This window comes from Cebus imitator, unplaced genomic scaffold, assembly GCF_001604975.1.
Source record: "Cebus imitator isolate Cc_AM_T3 unplaced genomic scaffold, Cebus_imitator-1.0 Scaffold406, whole genome shotgun sequence".
In the NCBI taxonomy this organism is placed as follows: Eukaryota; Metazoa; Chordata; class Mammalia; order Primates; family Cebidae; genus Cebus; species Cebus imitator.
In genome coordinates, this window is record NW_016107721.1 from 946,829 (window position 1) to 952,929 (window position 6,101).

At 51.1% G+C, this 6,101-nt stretch overlaps 1 protein-coding gene across 1 annotated transcript in view; it reads left to right on the forward strand.

Moving 5' to 3' along the window:
• RGS10 (regulator of G protein signaling 10) overlaps nt 1–6,101 on the forward strand; it is a 41,861-nt gene that overhangs the window by 19,347 nt on the left and 16,413 nt on the right. The window lies entirely within an intron of this gene.

A 6,101-nucleotide genomic window follows, 5' to 3' on the forward strand; every position in this document is an offset into this window, starting at 1 on the left:
TTTTTGAGACGAAGGTTTGCTCTTGTCACCCAGGCTGGAGTGCAATGGCACGATCTCAGCTCACTGCAACCTCCACCTCCTGGGTTCAAGTGATTCTCTTGCCTAAGCTTCCCGAGTAGCTGGGATTGCAGGTGTCTGCCACCACACCTGGCTAATTTTTATATTTTTAGTAGACATGGGGTTTCACCATGTTGGTGAGGCTGGTCTCAAACTCCTGTCCTCAGATGAGCCATCTGTCTGGGCCTCCCAAAGTGCTGGGACTACAGACGTGAGCCACCGCACCCGGCCAGTTCTATTTAATCCGCTATTGTGCACTTCACCTAACTGGATTTCACAGTCAAACTTACCACATCTGTTCCAGCAGGGAGACCATGGGAGGATTTTTCTTCCCATCCATGTACTAACCAGGCCCGACCTTGCTTAGCTTCCGAGATCAGATGAGATCTGATCGGGCACGCTTAGAGTGGCATGGCCATAGATGGGAGGATTTTTTTTCTCTCCGTCAACTAAGGCCGTTGAGGGGTCGATGAGAATTCTGCTCTTATCTCCGTTGTTGTAATAGAACGTGTGTTGGTTCATTCCTTGACTTCCATTACCCAGCACTCACCGACTCTGCGTATCTGTGTCATTTACTTGTCTATCTTCTGTGTGGTTTGTCTTGTGGGCTCTGGGAGGGGGGACCGCTTCTTCCCCAGTGTCTCTGAGGGCCTAGACCCATGCCTGACACATGTGAATTTCCCTTCCTCTTTGTAGGACGAAGACATTCCATTTACTTGATCCAGGTCCTCTTCTCTCCTGAGTCATTCCCTCATTTGGGGAATAGCGCATGAGAATGACTTCTTCCCTCCAGAATGACTCACAAGAGAAGAGCCCAAAACACAGCCGGCCATAGCTTCCTGAGAAAGGGGGCCGGGCAGGTAGACGTGTAAATGCCTGTGAGTGGAAATGTTATTTTTTTCCTACCCTCCCGCCCCCTTGGTAATCTGACAGAAAGTACAGTTCTGAGGTGGAACGAACTCAGAAGTTTGAAGACGTCCTGTAGTCTACTTTTGTTGAGAATCAGTAATTTACATGTAAACGGGTCTGTTTCTTTCTTTTTTTCCCTCTCTGGGATATTATAGGATCTCTTTTCTTTTCTTCTCTTTTCTATTTTTCTTTTTTGTCCCCTTTTCTTTTCTTTTCTTTCTTTGAACAAGGTTTCACTCTGGAGCGTAATGGCACAATCTCTGCTCACTGCAACTTCTGCCTCCCAGGTACAAGTGATCCTCCTGCCTCAGCCTCCCCAGTAGCCGGGATTACAGGCACTCGCCACCACACCTAGCTAAGTTTTTATTTTTAGCAGAGATGGGGTTTCGCCATGTTGATCAGGCTGGTCTTGAACTCTTTTTTTTTTGAGGCAGAGTCTCGCTCTGTCGCCAGGCGCCAGGCTGGAGTGCAGCGGCGCAATCTCAGCTCACTGCAACCTCCACCTCCTGGGTTCAAGCAATTCTCCTGCCTCAGCCTCCCGACCTCAGGTGATCCACCTGCCTCCACCCTCCTAAGTGCTGGGATTATAGGCATGAGCCACCACACCCAGCATTTTCCCTTTCTTTTTGAGACAGGATCTCACTCTGTCACCCAGGCTGGAATATAGTGAGATCACGGCTCTTTGCAGTCTGGACCTCCTGGGTTTAAGTAATCTTACCACGTTGCCTCGGCTGGTCTCAAAAGAAATCCTCCTATCTCAGCCTCCCAAAGTGCTGGGATTACAGGTGTGAGCCACTCCACCTGGTCAGGATCTTTTCATCGCCAATATTCTAAAATTGTTCAGTCAGGGGCTTTGGAGGTGGAGGCAGAGATCATTCATTGTGTGGATTCTTTGGGGAGCCTTATAATCTGGAAATGTATAGTTGTGGGAAATGGTCTTATGTTGTTATTATTACGATCATCATTTTAGTAACTTTTTTTTCTCCCATTGTCTCTGGTCTCTTTTCCAAGGATGATCTTTCACCCCTGCATTGAGCCCTTAATTTTATCTTTTATTCTTCCTATTTTTAAATTTTTTTTTTTTTTTTTTTTTTTTTTTTTTTTTTTTTTTTAATTTTTTTTTTTTTTTTTTGGCTTTTGGAGGTTTCAACTTTATCTTCAAATCCTCCTATTGAGTTTTTTCTGCCTTTTTATTTTCTCCAGACAACGGCCCTCTAGTCTCTTCTTGGTGGGGCACAAGCCTGCTATTTTCCTAAACTAAATGTATTTCTAATTAACCGTGTCAGGAGAAGTTTGCTGGGAGGGTCTATATTTGGAATTTCCCCGAATCCCTTCATTCAGTTTGGCATCTCATTCTTGCCATCCTCTGTGCCTCTGTTCTGGAGCCTCCCTGGGTCTGTTTCTTGAGAAAAGAAAATTCAAGTCTTCTGTTGAAGGTGGGGAGGGAGCCACCTGACTGCTCAGGGTTGGCAGAGGGGGCGGAGGACCTGGGGGTCTGATGGCTTCTTTCTGCCGCCCTCATCAGTTTCATCTGGGCTCCCAGTGCCCTCGAGCTCCTACCGTCTCTGGATGTGCTTCTCGTTGGCACCCCTTCCCCACCTGTGCAGAGGCTTCGGTTCATTTTTCCATGTCTCTGCAGAGTCATCTGCTGTTCCTCTGACTGCTATTCATTTCCTGAGCCAGTTCTTGAAAATATTCTCATATCATTTACTGGATATTTTCTTTGCCTCATTTTCTTTCTGAAATTGATATGAATAAAGTTAGTGTCTTGATCCTTTCATTTTCCTAGGAATTCTCTCCTGCATTCCATCTCTGGCAGAGGACGGGGTGGAGAGGAGCCGGACGCCAGCAGATGGGATGGGGGTGGGGACTGGCTACAGGAGATTGAAGTTTCCAGCTTCCCAGAGTAGTGGCTGTGGGCTCTGCCAGCCAGGAGACCACCCCTTTCCTTTGTGTTAATTCGAGGTGTTGGTGGGATGTCCAAGCCCATGTTGCTAGAAACCAGTTGGCTATGTGGGTCAGTAGCCTGGGGGATGGTTGGGCTGAAATCTGGGGGGAACATGGCGTTAGAGTTGTCAGCCAAGGAGAGAAGTCTGGGAAAGCCCAGAACTCACAGAGGGGATGGGGAGACAAGCCGGGAGACAGACACAGGGAGTTGTTGGGGATCCTGAGAGGACAGGCTCTTACAAGGTGGGGAAAGTGAGAAGAGAAGACAGTGGTGCTGAGCAGGGCTGGGGCAAGCTCGCTCCAGAGGAAGGTCTGAGGGGCCTTGCTGCCTGTGGGGCGTCAGTGGGCTGGTGGAGCTGCGCTGGCTGGGCAGAAGCCTGGGTGTGGCATGAGGAGAGAACGGGAGGGGTGATGGAGACATGGGTGCATGCTTTTATTTTGAGATATTTCAAAAAGGAATTGGGGCCAGGCACAGTGGCTCACGCCTGTAATCCCAGCACTTAGGGAGGCTGAGGCGGGTGGGTCACTTGAAGCCAGGAGTTTGAGACCAGCCTGCCAACTTGGTGAAACCCTGTCTCTACTAAAAATAGAAAAAATTAGCCAGGCTTGGTGGCGCACACCCGTAACCCCCGCTACTGGGGAGGCTGAGGCAGGAGAATTGCTTGAACTCAGGAGGTGGAGGTTGCAGCTTGGGCAAGGGCGGCTCTTTTATTTTCCTGGTGGGAAAGTTCAAGCATGCTGATAGGGGAGGGAGGGGCTGGTGTGGGCAGTGCTCCTCTGAGCTTTGGGATCCTGGTGACTTTACAGTTTGTCTGCATAGATGTGTGTGTCTGGAGCTGATAGGAAAGTGAATTTGCTTCTCCTGATCATGCACCTGCAGGGAGCAGGGTTTGAGAGCTGACGTCTGGCTGAGCGTTGTCACAGCCGAGGCACTGCCAGGCCTCGAAGAAAGGCCCCAGCCTCGTGGGGTGCCTGGAGGGTGCAGGTGGGGTGCAGGTGCTCCATGGGTAGTCCCCGAGTTGATGGGCCCAGGTGGGGCCCTTCTCCAGCACCTGCCAGGACACCCTCAGATGTTGGGCACATCGGGTGTCCCCAGGGAGAAAGAGGCTCTCTGGTCCAGGCTGTAGCCAGCCACGTGAGTCAGGGCCTTCTAAGAGAAGCCGGCCATCCTTCCAGGCCACAGACACAGAATCAACTCCACCAGTTCTCTTCCTATCCAAACAGTAGCTAGAATAGAGTTAACAAAGCTCTGGAAAAATCTACCAACGTATCTCCGGAGACTGGTTCTTCTTTTTCACTCATGTCCTCGGCCTGGACACCAGGCCTTCCCGTGACTGGCTTGTGGTCACAGCGTCAGGGTTTCCCTTTTCAGTCATACTTCCTAGCCCGGCCGAGATAAGCTGAGCCCTGGAGCCGCTCACGGTGTGTATCTCATCGGCCAGGGCCTTGGCCCTGCGCTGTTCTCACACTAACTCCGGAGGGGCGGCCAGTGGGAGAGGGCAGGGCTGAGACCCTCGAGGCTTGAATTCCTGTGGTTCCAGAACCTACTTCCTCTCCCCAGGCCCCTTTTGCCCCACCTCAAAGACTCAAGCCACTCATTGAAATTCTCTGTTCAGAATTACTCAAGGTGGCCTGGATTCATGTGTGTATGTGTGTGCATGTGTGCACGTGTGTGTGTGTGTGCGTGTGTGTGCGTGTGTGCACGTGTGTGTGTGTGTGTGTGTGTGTGTGTGTGTGAATATTCAAGGGAAGGGGGGGTCTAAAATGATTTCTGCCCCCAGAACTCTGCATGGAGTTTGCTCATCTGCCTGGCTGAAATTCTCCTTTCATGAAGTGGCTTTAAAACAGGAAGTGGTTTTCCAGAAGTGTTACTTCCTGACAGAATGGGGGTGGTGGGTGGGAGACTGTGGCTTCATGGAGCCGGTGGGTCTTGGAGAGGCGAGCAGGACCAGCTCCTAGGTGCTACCCCCTTGGGTCTCGAGGACAGCCCCCAGACCTGTCCCCTGGATAGCCAGGCTTGTCTGGAGAGACTCCTGCGTCACTAAGTCTGGCATGGATGCATTGCTTCTATTGACGGTAAAGCGAGGGTGGACAGCATGGCTTTGGGCGTTCACCCAACCTGGGCTGTCTGCCTGCAGGTGCTGGCGAGGCATACTTTCCCAGAGAACATGACATGGCCAGGCTGCGGCTTCGCAGGGTCTTTTGTCCTCAGTCCCCTGAACTAAAGAAAGGGTTACTCTTCCTTCCTTTCACGTGCCAGCTGTCAAAACCTTTTGGTAACCACCTTCCTTAAGGGCAGAAGGTTTGCAGAGCCTGGGATTTCCCAAACCAAGCTTCACAGCACATGTGGACCCCCAGGTGGGCTCATGGAGAGAAAGGCGGTTTTCCAGGCCCCTGCCCCCTTCCCCTCCCCCCACACGCGTAATAGCTGTGTGGCTGCCTTTTAGAGGCATTTGTTGTCTGCCTTGCTTTGTAGGGTAAGGTCATGCTTTAGAGTCTAACGTTCAGAGAAACAGCCCCGCTTTTGCCGTTGGTGAGGTATGAGCACAGGAAGTCTCCTTTCTCTAAAAGAAAATAGAGCCCTCGGGGAAGTCCTGGAGGAGAGGGCTTCTGTGCCTGCAGCCCTGCGGTGAGGCACACTGTCCTGAAGACACAGTTCTTACTGTGAGGTCGTCTCCTTACCGTCAGTGAGTGCCCTAAGCCAGCCTCGGTGCGTTTCCAGTGAAACAGGAAGTCGGTGCTTCCCAGCAGGATGGCACTCGGACTTGAGGGTGGGCAGCAAGTGTTTTCTCCGCTGTTCTTGCTCAATCTCTCCTTACCTAAAAGGAAATGCACCTGCCTGGGAGAGCCGCAGACCGCACAACCTGGAGGGACCAGTATGTCTCTCGGAAGCGGAATGGAGCAGAATTCAGAGGCCTTGGATCCAAACAGCCCTGAGGCTCCCAGAGGCTCTCGTATAAGCCATGCCACCTCTCCTGCCCTCTGTGTCCTCATGGCGCTAACAGGAAAATGCCCTTTGCTGCATCTCCAGGGGATTAAGGAAGTGGGACCATTCCAAACAGGTGTCTGCAGCCTAGTGGGTGCTTGGTAACTGGTAGGGATAGGCATGCTTTAACTTGATTTTTTTTTTTTTTTTTTTTTTTTTGAGTCGGAGTTTCTCTGTTGTTGCCCAGGTTAGAATTCAGTGG